Source organism: Rhinopithecus bieti, unplaced genomic scaffold, assembly GCF_001698545.2.
Source record: "Rhinopithecus bieti isolate Rb0 unplaced genomic scaffold, ASM169854v2 scaffold_22522, whole genome shotgun sequence".
NCBI classification, from domain to species: domain Eukaryota; kingdom Metazoa; phylum Chordata; class Mammalia; order Primates; family Cercopithecidae; genus Rhinopithecus; species Rhinopithecus bieti.
Window position 1 is genome coordinate 2,708,207 of NW_016811454.1, and position 15,264 is coordinate 2,723,470.

At 36.5% G+C, this 15,264-nt stretch overlaps 1 protein-coding gene and 1 long non-coding RNA gene across 3 annotated transcripts in view; one reads left to right on the top strand and one right to left on the bottom strand.

Moving 5' to 3' along the window:
- The window catches only part of PARD3B (par-3 family cell polarity regulator beta), a 1,116,980-nt gene that overhangs the window by 782,456 nt on the left and 319,260 nt on the right, over window positions 1–15,264 (bottom strand). The gene's annotated exons all lie outside the window — the stretch shown is intronic.
- Window positions 8,733–14,303, top strand: LOC108543445 (uncharacterized). The gene is made up of 3 exons (XR_001889573.1): window positions 8,733–8,821; window positions 9,188–9,270; window positions 13,459–14,303. It is a non-coding gene; the product is annotated as an uncharacterized LOC108543445 (long non-coding RNA).

The window sequence follows — 15,264 nt, forward strand, 5'->3', positions numbered from 1 at the left end:
AAAAAGAATCACAGCCAACAAAAGAAACTGTTCACATTAAAAGGAAAACCTCATATAGCATCAAAGAAGTCATTGAAATATTTTGTTTCCTTAGGTTCCTAGGAATTCCTAAATATAATCTCTGTAAAGACAAACAAATACAATCTTTAAGGCTCTAATTTTATATTTGACAAAACCCAGAAATTATCAGTGGTCTAATAAGCTAAATATTTCTTTCTTACATGAAAGATCATCAGAGGTATCTTTTTCTTAGAAAGATCAGAAGCACAATTCTACCTGCAACTGTGCTTGTCAAAGTTTGATTATGAATCACTCATATCAAAAATCTCCAGGGGTGCTAGGCAAGGAGGAGCAAAAGAACAGTCCCGGGCCCCACTCCAGAATTTCTAAATGTGAATCTTTTAACATGTTCTTCAAGTGGATTCCACACGTAAATTTTAAAAACGATGAAATGAACCAAGAAGACCAAAAAGACCCATCTATAATAGGGCTACAGAGCCCCATAAAAACCATACCATATAATACCTCCTTGCTTTCACAAATCGCATTTGATCTGTATAAGCTAGATAACTGATAGCAACAAAAACCCTTAAAAGGAAAAAATATATCAACCTCAAACAGCCTACGAAGTTTGTAGTAGACACAGGTCAGATACAGGGAATATCTTATTTTACCTTTTAAATATATATAACTTTATGTATTTCAGAGGTAGTTGGATGGATAAGTGTAACACCTGATTCCATGTTGTTGGTTTTTAAATACAAATTGTCAATCACCAAAGTTGTATGCGCTTTCTACCTAACTGCCATTGCATGGGATCTCTACCACAAATGCAGAGTCCAGACAGATCATCTCAACTCAACTAGTCCCACTCAATCCTGCCTCATGCAATGCTCCCCAGCTCAAAAGATTAAGAAACTAAGTTATGAACTTAAATATGCTACATTCATGACCTATCTAAATCTAAAGTATGTATGACAACAACAGTAAAAAGTGATATTAACGTATAATTCACTAAAAGTAGAGTTCCTCCCATGAAGTTGTTAAAGTAGCAGAGCTTGATCAGGGTATTGGAAGGAAATTCAAATTCTCCGGGTTTCATGGTCTTCCTCACTGAAATACTGGTGATAGTGGAGGCAAACTGGATAATTTCCAAAATTTTTCTAGTTTAAAAATTCTACAACTAAGGCAGGGTATGGATAATTTTATTATTATTATTATTATACTTTAAGTTCTATGATACATGTGCACAACGTGCAGGTTTATTACATATGTATACATGTGCCATGTTGGTATGCTGCACCCATTAACTCATCATTTACATTAGGTATATCTCCTAATGCTATCCCTCCCCTCTCCCCCCACCCCATGACAGGAGCCGGTGTGTGATGTTCCCCTTCCTATGTCCAAGTGTTCTCATTGTTCAATTCCCACCTATGAGTGAGGACATGCAGTGTTTGGTTTTTTTCCCTGTGATAGTTTGCTCAGAATGATGGTTTCCAGCTTCATCCATGTCCCTACAAAGGACATGAACTCATCCTTTTTTATGGCTGCATAGTATTCCATGGTATATATATGCCACATTTTCTTAATCCAGTCTGTCACTGATGGACATTTGGGTTGGTTCCAAGTCTTTGCTATTGTGAATAGTGCTGCAATAAACATACGTGTGCATGTGTCTTTACAGCAGCATGATTTATAATCCTTTGGGTATATACCCAGTAATGGGATGGCTGAGTCAAATGATATTTCTAGTTCTTGATCCTTGAGGAATCGCCACACTGTCTTCCACAATGGTTGAACTAGTTTACAGTCCCACCAACAGTGTAAAAGTGTTACTATTTCTCCACATCCTCTCCAGCACCTGTTTCCTGACTTTTTAATAATTGCCATTCTAACTGGTGTGAGATGGTATCTCATTGTGGTTTTGATTTGCATCTCTCTGATGGCCAGTGATGATAAGCATTTCTTCATGTGTCTGTTGGCTGTATGAATGTCTTCTTTTGAGAAGTGTTTGTTCATATCCTTCACCTACTTTTTGATGGGATTGTTTTCTTCTTGTAAATTTGTTTGAGTTCTTTGTAGATTCTGGATATTAGCCCTTTGTCAGATGAGTAGATTGCAAAATTTTCTCCCATTCTGTAGGTGGCCTGTTCACTCTGAAGGTAGTTTCTTTTGCTGTGCAGAAGCTCTGTAGTTTAATTAGATCGCATTTGTCTATTTTGACTTTTGTTGCCATTGCTTTTGGTGTTTTAGACATGAAGTCCTTGACCATGCCTATGTCCTGAATGTTACAGCCTATGTTTTCTTCTAGGGTTTTTATGGTTTAATGTCTAGGGTTTTATGGTCTAACGTCTTTAATCCATCTTGAATTAATTTTTCTAAAAGGTGTAAGGAAGAGATCCAGTTTCAGCTTTCTACTTACAACTAGTCAGTTTTCCCAGCACCATTTATTAAATAGGGAATCCTTCCCCTATTTCCTGTTTTTGTCAGGTTTGTCAAAGATCAGATGGTTGTAGATGTGTGGTATTATTTCTGAGGGCTCTGTTCTGTTCTGGGTATGGATAATTTTTAAACCTCATATATTATGTACAACATCCTTCTAATGTAGCTCCACTACTTACAGGTATTGGGACCATATGTAAATTATATAAGCTTTATGAATCAGTCCTTCATTTATAAAATAAAGATAATGGCACTAATATTAACCTAGTGGAACTGTGGTGAAGATTAAATAAAATAAAATTTTAAAAGTACTGCACACTATCTTTGCCTCATAATAAATCCTCAATAACAAATAACAAGTATCAAAATATTTCAGGTTCACCGACAGTTAAGCACAGTCCCTGTCTATTTATAGAGCCCAGACTGGCCATGACTTACTTTGTAGAGACCTGTATGAAGTCATTCACATAGGCCCTTCACCACCCTGGAAGTGAGATGTACAGACATTTTTCACAATGTTCAATGCCCTAAGCGGGATGGCACCTAGGATGTTTCTCTCAGGGAACACTCACAGCCCCTCAGGCCCTACTCCATCAATCTCTGAGATCTAGTCCATAAGGATTCCTTGCCAGCCCAAGACACCTTCCTCTCCCATACTTTTTACAGTAGAAGGTCTAGATTAGTCAGTTCCAACATTTCAAACACTTCCCGTTTGGCTCATAGCAACAGTTAAAGAACAGTTAAAGATTAACAGGCAGTGATGGGATTTAGCTTTTTTTTTTTTTTTTTTTTTAACACAACCAAATAACACCCATTCAAAACAGAGAAATGTCTGCTAAATACATCCCCAGAAAGGGAAAGAAGCTATATGAAATGAAGTGGCAAAACATATAAAATGGTCAGGGATTTCTCTTTCATTACTGTTATCAAATTTCAAAATTAAAAAGTCAATAGGGGTATAATATTTATTCAAGGGACACAAAGCACATGGAACAATGCTCAAAGGTGCATTTTAAAGACCTTCAAACACGTTAAGGGAACTGAAGTTATAAGATAATAAAAACACTATTACAGCCCATTAAGCATGTTATAATGGTGCTCAGGGATGATGCAGTCATGTTTTGCAAAAAGTTATTTTCACCCATTTCCCTGAGAGGAAATTCATTCCAACCCAGATATTCTCAGACTGGAAGACACAACAATGCAGAAATGTATGTAGTCACCAGTGCAGACCTCAAGCACTAATTTGAGAGTTGAAGGTGTTGAGAAGTGCAACAAGCCAGAAAGAATTATCAAGTTAAAAGCTGCTTTTGTTTTGTTTTGTTTTGTTTTGTTTTATGCCTAAATCACTCAGATTTGTCAGGGCTAAAAACTCAAAAGCTAATTAGGTCAAAAGTTCAGGCTTTCAATATTTTGCATTTGTGTTTCTGAAAAAAAAAATCAACAGATGCTTTATCAAACGGTGGGAAAGCACTGTTTTGATAAAGACTATTTTATTTTATTTTTTTTGCCACAGAGTGTCATTCACTATGATCGCCCAGGCTGGAGTGCAGTGGTATGATCTTGGCTCACTGCAACCTCTGCATCCTGGGTTCAAGCCATTCTTCTGCTTCAGTCTCCTGAGTAGTTAGGATTACAGGTGCCCACTACCATGCTCGGCTAATTTTTGTATTTTTAGTAGAGATGGGGTTTTACCATGGTGGCCAGGCTGGTCTCAAACTCCTGACCTCAAGTGATACGCCTGCCTCGGCCTCCCAAAGTGGTGAGATTATGACAATATTTTATAATACATTATTTCAAATGATTACACCCCTGAATTTACTGTTAATAGGGTGATTTAAATACACACATATATGTATGTGTGTGTATATATATGTATACACACATATATTTTAATTGCATAAACAATTCATCAGAGAACATAATCTAAAATCATAACTGTTAATGACTGCTGTTGACTGTATTTTTTTGTTGTTGTTCCACCTCCAGAATCCAGAACAGTGCTGGCACCTAATAAGTAGGAGGTCAATACATTTTTTTAATGAACAAATTATTGAATGATTACCCAGATATACATGGATAAATATACTTGTGTGTGTATGTATACATGGCTTAGGATATTTAAGAAAAGGGAGGGAAGACAGCTCTCATATATTAAATACTAACTATGGACCCATCCCTATTTTAGTGTTTCATTTGTATCACTTAACCCTCACAATAACTCACAACAAAAGCTCGCAGAGAATAAGCAACCAGAACATATAGTCACAGAGTTATTAATAATAAATGGTGGAAATGGATTTTGAACTCTGTGGATCTATTTTGCTGTTAGCATTCTACCATGCCACATCTTGAGATTCATTCTCCACTGGTTATGAGTAATGACCAATCAAAAATAGTGAAATAAAATAATATAGCAAAATGCTAGAAATACTGAGCATCTCAAAGAACCGAGTGTTACACAGGACATGACAATGCTCTGGTACAAGCCCTCAGTGAGGGCACACAACGAGGATGAATGGGAAGCAGGTGGATTGGGAGGCTAGCTCTAGCCACAGGCAGGATCTGTCCTGAAAGCAAGGTCTTCATTTAATCCTTACAGTAACTCATAACCAAGGTTGAAAGATTAAGCAACAAGAGCATAGGTCCATGTAGCTTATAAATGGTGAAAATGGATTCCCTGCATCATTTTTACTCTTTCCACTCTAAAATACTAATATTGTGATTTACTCTTCTTCTGTATCATTATTTTCTTTCAATAGGTTTTGGGGAACAGGTAGTGTTCGGTTACATGAGTAAGTTCTTTGGTGGTGATTTCTAAGATTTTAGTGTACCCATCACCTGAGCAGTGTACACTGTACCCAAGGTGTAGTCTGTTATCCCTCATCCGCCTCCCACCCTTTCCCCCGAGTCCCTAAAGTCCATTGTATCATTCTTAGGCTTGTGTGTCCTCATAGCTCCCACTTCTGAATGAGAACATACAATGTTTGGTCTTCCACTCCTGAGTTACTTCACTTAGAATAATTGTCTCCAATTCCATTCAGATTGCTGTGAATGCCATTATTTCATTTCTTTTTATAGCTGAGTAGTATTCCATGGTATATATATACCACATTTGCTTTATCCATTCATTGATCGATGGGTATTCGGACTGGCTCCATATTTTTCCAATTGCAAATTGTGCTGCTATAAATGTGTGTGCAAGTATCTTTTTTGTATAATGACTTCTTTTCCTCTGGGTAGATGCCCAGGAGTGGGATTTCTGGATCAAACGGTAGATCTTTTAGTTCTTTAAGAAATTTCCACAAAGTTTTCCATAGTGGTTGTACTAGTTCACATTTTCCCCAACAGTGTAAAAGTGTTCTCTTTTCACCATATCCACACCAACATCTATTATTTTTTGATTATGGCCATTATTGCAGGAGTGAGGTGGTATGATAACATATCGTAGTTTTGATTTGCATTTTCCTGATAATTAGTGATGTTGAGCATTTCTTCATCTGTTTCTTGGCCATTTGTGTATCTTCTTTTGAGAATTGTCTATTCAAATGTCCTTAGCCCACTTTTTGATGGGATTGTTTTGTTCTTGCTGTATATTACATTTCTCAACCAGGGACGATGTCTGGTGGCATTTTTTTATTGTCACATCAGAAGCATGTTATTGGTATGTAATGCATAGAGGCACCTGGTAATCTATCAAAGCACTCACTTACACATGTCTGTAAAGTGCCAGACACTCCTCTAAGCACCAGGTATAGGGAGGTAAGGAAATCAGACAATGTCCTCTGTCTCAAAGTTCCCATTCAAAAGTGGGAGATAGACCTGAAGCCCATAAATAAAATTAGTTCAGATAGTAACGAATGCCAAGAGGATAACAAAACATCATTAAATGGGAGAAAGATGAAAGTGACAAGTTTAATATTAGACTAATACTAGATAAGATGGTCAGAGAAGCACTCTTTGAATAGGGGGACTTTGCGTGGACACTTTTAATTCTAAGAAAGATTCCGGGAGTCAAACAGCCACTGCATTAGTTCTATCAAGAAAGGATGTTGGGTGGTCAAGCAATTAAAAAAAAAGTCAATTTAGCTGGGACATGCTGAGTCAAAAGGAGGTTGTGCTTCATGCTGAATTAGAGAAGACAAAAGGGCCAGATCATTTGGGGCTTTTCAAGTCCCAGATAAGAAGTTTACATTTTAATATAAGTCAATTAATTGTGACTGGATGGTTTTATCATGGGGAAAAAAAGTGGGTCCCATTGTAAAGCTCCCTTTGACTTCCATACGTGAATCTGGCATGGGGCAGAGCAAGGACAGAAGTACAGGAATGGCTTAGGAGTATGCTACCGTCCTCCAGGCAAATGGTGATGGTGACTTTAAGATACAGGAAAGTGGAAGTATAAAGACAGAATAGGAAATAGTCTAATGGCAATGAAACAATCTCCCCAGTGAAGCACTATCAAAATGAAAGGAACACCCCCACGGAAAGTGAAAACACAGATGACAGCTTAAATGAAAACGATCCACTTAAACTTTTCTTGGAATTATAAACAATGGGGATTGACAAAGTTTGCAATAATAAAGCCCTTGTTCAAATTCAATTTTCATAAAATTCAGCTTTACCTCGCTCTTGTGGATGTGTTCTGAAAAGATTTTTCTTAACATGAAAATCGGTGTCTGCGGGAAAACTCGAAGGCTTATTTGGGAATACTCTGTCTTTTGTCATACACTAAAAATCTGTCTTTGAGGCACTGAAAATTTCATACACATTGAGATCCATACTTATCCCAGTATGCTTTTCTATCTATACGGCCTAAAGGCCATTCGGAAACTACAAATGGACCGTCTTACCAAAGTTTATTTGCAAATCAGTTACTTGGGACCCAGAATATAAATTTCCAAAGAAACAACATTGTGTTGTAAATAATGGCTAGATTCCTTAGCCAGGCAACCAAAGTTCTAACTCACATTGTACTTATATTAAAATACCAAAGCTGCTACAATTGTAAATATTGTTTCTATGGGAAAAGAGGCTGAAATTCTGACTCGTAATGCCTAGTGTCTGAGAATGAGAATGAGGGGTTTTCCCATATCCTGATGCCTGTCTTGATACCAGAAGGGGTTTGGGGGTCTCAAACCACAGGGGCTGAGGGTACGACTCCTCACCAGTGTAAGAAAGGTGATGCAAGGACGGCGTCTCCAGTGGAGGATGAGGCACTGGGAGTCAGGGATACAAGAGGTATCTGCATTAATTCACTCAACAAGCATCTGGCTGGAAGGTGGAGATGCAACAATGAATAAGGCTTCATGTGTCTCATCCCACAGTGCAAAGCCTTTATCACAGCGGGAGAGGAGGCAAGAGGTATTGATAGAGACAGGAAACAGCCAAGGGTCCCCAGCGAAACCCCACCTTCAAGGCTAAAACAGCCTGAAGGCTGAAAAACCAGACTGCTGGTCCCGGATGAAGCCCGCCCTTTGTCGAATGTTTCTCCCCGAACAACACCCACCTGCACACTGGGAGGACGGGGTGGAGCCTCAGGAGGTTTGCGCCATTTGCAGCTGGGAGGAGCCTGGCTTCTTCAGTTCCTGGGTGGTGACCTGGGATTCAATCTCTAAGGTGAGAAACCTGCTAGCAGTACTCTCTCTCACCTTGCTGAGTGTTATTTTTTTTTTTCTTTTTGCCCAATAAATTCTGTTCCTCACCTTTCTATGTGTCTCCAAGCCTCATCTTTCCTGGTCATGTGACAAGAACCTGGTCTTGGCTGAACTGAGGGGAAAGTTCTGCAATAGTAGAGGGGAAAAGGGATGTTTGGGAAAAAGTGAGGCTCTGGTGACAAGAACAGATGTGAGTGTCCTAGTGAGAGGTTCTTGGGGACAGAAGAAAAAAGAAAGAGAATCATGAATTTAACTAAAACCCATTCAGTCTCTGATATAGTATAAACCTTATAGATTCCATCTGCCTAAATCAACCCTCACATTTTACAGAGGAGGAACCCAGTACTAAAAGGCAAAGGAGTCCAGTGGTAAATGTGGACTCAGGTATAAAGTGCTTGATAATCAAATACCTATTCATATATGCTAATCAATATCAATTTTCCCTTTTAATAAATTATACCCTGGAATAACAGGAAAAGCTTCAGCCATTAATGAAAGAAGGACATTAAAAGCCACTCCCTTATTTTCCAGGTGAGATAATGGAGGTCCAGGGAGGTAAAGTGACGTGACTTGCGTAAGATGAAGTCATAATGAGGGCTGCCTGGCTTGTGTGACCCAGAGGTTTCCACTGTGCTTCCAACATGACAAGCCTCATCGCCAAAGTGAGGACAAGGAAAAAGAGCTGTATCTCTGGGAGTGGATATCATATGTAGACTAAAAAGGTATATCCTTCTAAGCAAAGATTTTAAACATAACTTTCCACTTATGAAAATTGTTCATTGGTGAAAACAATCATACATGATTTAGACCCTCTTTACCTAATATAAATATGGAGTGAAAGTTTCTAAATAAATGAATATTCCAAAAAATTAGTATTTGCCCTTTAAGTGACAAAACTTTCAGCTTTTTTGGCGGGGGGGGGGGGGGGATTTCTTCTTTCAAATGTCTTAATTGAATCAATTGAAATGAGTTTTTCCCCACTGAAGTCCTGAAGCCATCATTTCACTTTGGTAATTGAGTCATTTTTATGGGATCCTTCTTATCTGAAGCTGACTCTGCCATTTTATCGGCGTGCCTCCCTCTTGCAGCTCTCTAATTCCAATCAGATACTTCTAGTCTTCTACAGCCTGAGAAAAACTGGATCATAAAGACTGACAGAAAATTATGTAAGGTAAGAGTCCAAAAGCCAAGAGTACTTCTCAAAAGTTAAATAATCATTATGATGGTAATTTTGGTGGCTCAGAGGCATCTCCAGTGACACTATTCTGAACATAACTTACTTATCCCTTTTGATCTCAGTTCAGTACATTTTCAATTACTTCCAAAATCTCAGCAGTTTTCTGAATAATTGAGATACCAAAATTTAAACTTCGGTGAGATTGAACTTTTAAGAATGTATATAGAATTGGTTTTCTACTTCAAGTAATACATTTCCACTTTAAATTTCATTTAAAACATCCCAAATATTTTCTTAATACCGTTCTTGATACGTTAATTAGTTTAGAAAAACCAAGTTATATATTTCCACTTAAAGTACTACTTGTGGATGAAAGTTACTATGTGAAAGCCATCTAAATTAATTAATTCTGGAAACACAATATCAAATAAGAGGTACAAGAGGGACAGAGAGATATTAGGTAGAAATAGGCAAAAAAGCTACAAATGAAAAATTGTAGCAGCCCCCAATGAAATCATTAGGAACTAAATGCCTATTTGTAACAGGTGGCTTCAGAGACTCCAGAAAACAAATTGGAGATGTGTGGTAATGACTATAACCCCCTAAGTGATTCCGTGATTCAATCATGCACAGCCTTTGCAGGGAAAACTTTACATTTTTGTGTCATATAAGCCAAACCTGATTTCACTGTACATTATTAACAAGAACCACTGCTAATCTGCACATAGGAAGCCTGGGAAATAAGGTCTTCAATAAAGACTTTTTTTAACTTATCAAAAAGAAATGTGGATTACACTTTTTATAAATAATGTTTCAAAGAGATATCTTTTCAGTTGTAAAAACAGAATGAATGTGTCCAAATATTCAGTCAGCATAGTTGGTTTAGATGATCTCTAAAGGGCTCTTCCATATGAAACTACGTTACAATCACACCAGAGGGAGCACACTTAGGACACTTAATAACAACAACTCTTCTCTTTCCTTGCAGTTAACAATTGAATATCTTTTACCAGTCTCCATTCTGCCAAAACGTTTTCTGTATACAAGCTGGCAGCACTGGAGAAGTTGTCATCTTCTTTCTTTCCAACTCTTAGCATTGGTAGCCAAAAGTCTCTTTGTTGCTCAAATAGTCCATGCCATCTGCCAGCAGTTTCTCCATCCTGCGGTACCATCTGCCAAGCTCTGCTTCAGCGTCCAGGCCACGTTGCCTGTATGCTATTTCAAATGGCTCTCTCACCAGAAGAGAGAGCGAGCAAACCAACACCTTTTGGTTTTAACCATTCTTGATAATCCTCACAAACACTGTCCTCCAGCTGACTGGTTCTAAACAGGGCAAAAAGCTCAACAATTTGAATGAAACAATTTCTTTTGTTGTTGTTTTAGCCTAAGAAATTAGACAGCTATAGAATGTTAATATAATCAGTCATTGATATAACACATTTTATAGCTGCGATTCCTTTTGTTTTATAATGTATTCTTAATTATAATAAATTATTCTTCAGATAAAAAAGCAAAAGGGGAAAACAATCCGTATTTCTACAGTTAATCCTGATTATTTTAAAAGCAACTCCTGGCAGAAATTAATAATTCAGATGAATGTTATTAACAGTATAATGCTAACTTTATGCTGCACTGCACTATTCTTCATTCTAATCTGCTTAAAATTCTTGACTTTAAAGTAGAAAACAACAAGAGCTGCATAACAGTCCCTTAACAAGGTTAAGCCTAAAGAGTTCCATTAATATCCTCCCTAAGGCCACCAGGAAATTCCTCAAAGAGAGAGAGTTTCAGGATTTGCTGTGGATTATGCTCTAGGGCTTTTCTTTCTAGATTTGTTACTGCTAGGAATTTATCTTATGTCTCCATCACTGCCCAGCCTTCAAGGGAGGCCCTTTTTATTCCCACTCATCAAAACTCCCAGGATAACTCAACTACCATGAAATGTGGAAGCCTTTGCTATACTAGCACCAAAATTAAATTAACATTCAACTGAATGTCAGGAATCAAGTTCATTCATAAGAAATTACATTGTTCTACCCAAATGTCAGAAAATGTACATATTTTAAGATGCGACATCTGAGGTTTTCCAATCTTGACAGATGGCAATGTACACCATAGGCATGTCTGATCTTTATACATGGCGGAGGGTGCTCTTATTATATTAACCTCCACATTTCTTTTACATCTTTTAGCTTTGTAGACCATAGATCTTGATGTTGGGGTATATGGCTATTCTCATCCATTTCTAAAAACATAACCTACTTTTATACTCCTAGTACGTGCAGAGTAAAGTTCCTAGTTTTTATTTCCCAAATTTTGATTCACAACAGAATAGCACATACTTGTCATAGTCGAATACTTTGAATACCACTAAATAAAATTTCATCATACCTATCACTACGCATATTCTGCTCACTTCAAGAAAAAGAAAAGAAAAAACTGGCTATTAATTCTTGCTCTTCAATGTCATTTTTTTGCCTCGAAGCGTATCATATTTAATCAACATCATGCAAAAGTATTCACATCTAAGATTTTACATTCAAATTTCACTAAAATTTGAGAATAAAAAAGTTCTTAAAACTCTTACTTTTCAAATATTTAGACAAACCTATATGAATATTGGAAATATGAGAATGATGCATAATTTTGTGAGGGTTAAAAGCAATAAATATTCTGAAACATAATGTTTTTAAAAATTCTAACTGAAATCAAATGTGCTTTTAAATAAATTGTATATATTGAAGGTATATAGCATGATGTTATATGATATATATGTATTTTGCTATATATTTTACATATTATATATGTATATATAATATATACCTATGTAGAGAGTAAAATTGTTACTGTTGTGGAATAAATTAATACACATCTCACATAGTTAACCATTTCCCCTCCCACGGCAAGAACAGCTATAATCTATTCATTTAGCAAAAATCCTAAATACAATACAATACACTATTAATGTACCTTATGTTGTACATTAGATCTTTGGGTCTATTCACACTAAACATCTACTACTTTGCATCATATGACCTACATCTCCCTATTTCCTCCCCCACCCCAACTCTGGCAACCACTGTTTTATTCTCTCTATATATTTCATTTTCCTTTTTTTTTTTGATTCCACAGATAAGTGAGTTTATGCAATATTTTCCTTTCTGTTTCTGGCTTGTTTCATTTAGCAAAATATACTCCAGGACCATCCATGTTGTGGCATACAGCAGAATCTCCTCTCTTAAAAAGGCTGAATAATATTCTATTGTGTATATACACCACAGTTTCTTTATTGGTAGATACCTAGGTTGTCTCTATCTCTTGGCTATTGTGGATAATGCTGCAATGAACATGTTTTCAATTGAGGTGATCATCTCTGGTACTTTAACTTGAAAGATATTTTACCATTTGATGAAAACTAAGGTTAATATGATAGTATTAACGTATTTGATAAAATGAGCAATTAACTAGTTTCCTTAAGTTTAAATATGTTGTTTATATATACTCAAACTTATGGAATCCATTGAAGGCATTTACAATATTATGGAAACACTATTGTATCCATTTATACCATAATTTAAAGTTTGGAACTGTGAACCCAGATAAATTCCATTGAGGCACAGTTTGAAAGACAAATCCAAATTACCAAGTGTTCAGGACCAACCCTCCTTTCAGATGATTAAGGATCTGTAGAAGGATGTGTTTGCCTCATTCCTTTTGTCTTGGGATGAGCTCTTAATGGGGTTTGGAATCTCTAATTATGTCATCTTGACATTTGAGAAAACTTGGGAAGCAGGAAGGCCATTCTCACCTTCCCTTGGCTCTTCTCCCCTGAAGCAGGCTATAAAATCGAAGACGGTCACTCTCTGACTTTCTCCCCAGAAGTGTTCTTCCTATGCTTGGAGGAAAGAAACATTCTTATCTCTGAAGACACAAAGAAGAATCTGAACAAGTAGGCCTTGTTCAACCCCTGTCCCCCAGTTTCATTGCACTAGATCATACTCCCTTTGTCCAAACATATTTCTCTATAATTATCAACTTCTTAATCAAACTTAGCATAAAAATACACAGGTCTCTCTGTGTTTTTGCATCTTAATTTTCTTATGAAGTGTCCTATGTCATGTAAAACTTTTATATTAAGTAAATTTGTATGTTTTTTTCTCATTCATCTGTCTTTTCTTACAGGGGCCTCAGCCATGAACCTAGCAATGGGTGAGAAAACAAATTTTCCTTCTTCTACATTCTCTTCCACATAAGACAACTTATAAAGGCACCAGTAGCTTGAGAGACTTATACAAACAGGATTTATTCTTAAGATAAAGAGTTATTTTTAGATGAAGGCTCTCCGCTAAAATGTAGGCTGCAAATTTATGAACTGCTGAAGAAAGACGTGCCTTCTTGAATCTGAATGATATTAACTGAAGAAAGTTGAAAAAAGGATGCTCAAATTTCCCCAGGTGATTGACATGCAGCACTCAAACAGTGATGCAAAACAAATAATAATATGAATTTCAGTGACTTCCGCAATAACTGATAATAAGTAGGAGATTCTTTTTTAAATTTAAAAGTGGAGTGGGGGGTCAAATATGGAATAAGAAAAGACCCATAACAACCAAACCAATCTTGAGCAAAACAAACAAACAAAAAACCTGGAGGCATTACACACTCTGATCTAAATAAGAAAATCCTAAAGCTCTTATAATCAAAAACAGCATGGTACTGGATGACATAAAACAGACATCAACCAATGAACAGGATAGAAATCCCAGAAAGAAATCTAAGTATTTATAGCAAATTATGACACACAGGTGCCATATGGGAAATAAGTAGAGTCTCTTTAATAAATGGTGGTGGGAAAACTGCATATTCACAAGGAGAAAAATGAAATTGAACTTTTATCTCACACCATATTCAAAAATGGACTCAAAAGAATAAAGAAATCTAACATAAAACTTGAAACTATAAGTAGAAGAAAACAAGGGAAATGCCTCATGATACCAGTCTAGGAAATGATTTATTGGATAGCATTCCAAAAGCACAGGCAATGAAAGCAAAAATAAACAAATAGGATTGCATCAAACTAAAAATTGTTTCCCCTGCACAACAAAGGAAACAATTAACAGAGTGAAGACACAACCTAGATTGGGAGAAAATATTTGCAAACCATCCATCTGATGAGGGACTAATATTCAAAACATATAGGGAATTCCAACAATTCAACAGAAAGAAAACAACTTGATTTAAAAATGGGCAAAGGATCTGAACAGGAATTTCTCAGAAGAAATACAAATGACCAAAATATGAAAATAATGCTCAACATCTCTAATCATCAGAGAAATACAAATTAAAACCACAATGAGATATCAGCTCCTGCCTGTTAAAATGAGTATTACAAAAAAGACAAGTGATAAATATTGGTGAAGATGCGGAGAAAAGGCAACCTTTGGGTACAGCGTTGGTGGGAATGTAAATCAGTACAACCATTTTGGAAAATAGTATAGAGTTTCCTAAAAAATATAAAAATTACCATATGATCCAGCAATCCCACTTCTGTATATATTTCCAAAGGAAATGAAATCAACATGTCAAAGAGATATCTGCACTCCCATGTTTATTTCAGCATTATTCAAAAGTAGCCAAGATATGAAAGCAATCTAACTATTCATCAACAAATGAATGAATAAAGAAAATGTGGTATGTTTACACATTGAAATACCATACAGCCTTTAAAAAGAGAAAAATTCTATCCTTTGGGACAACATAGATGGAACTAGAGTACTTTGCTAAGTGAAATAAGCCAGGCACAGCAAGACAAATACCACATGATCTCAATCACATGAGGACTCTAAAGAAGACAATCTCATAGAAGCAGAGAGTAGAAAGGTGGGTACGAGAATATGGAGCAATTGGGAGAAAGAATGGGGGGAAGGAAAATGTTGATCAAAGGTTACAAAGTTTCATTAGACTGGAGGAGTAAGTTTTAGTGATCTA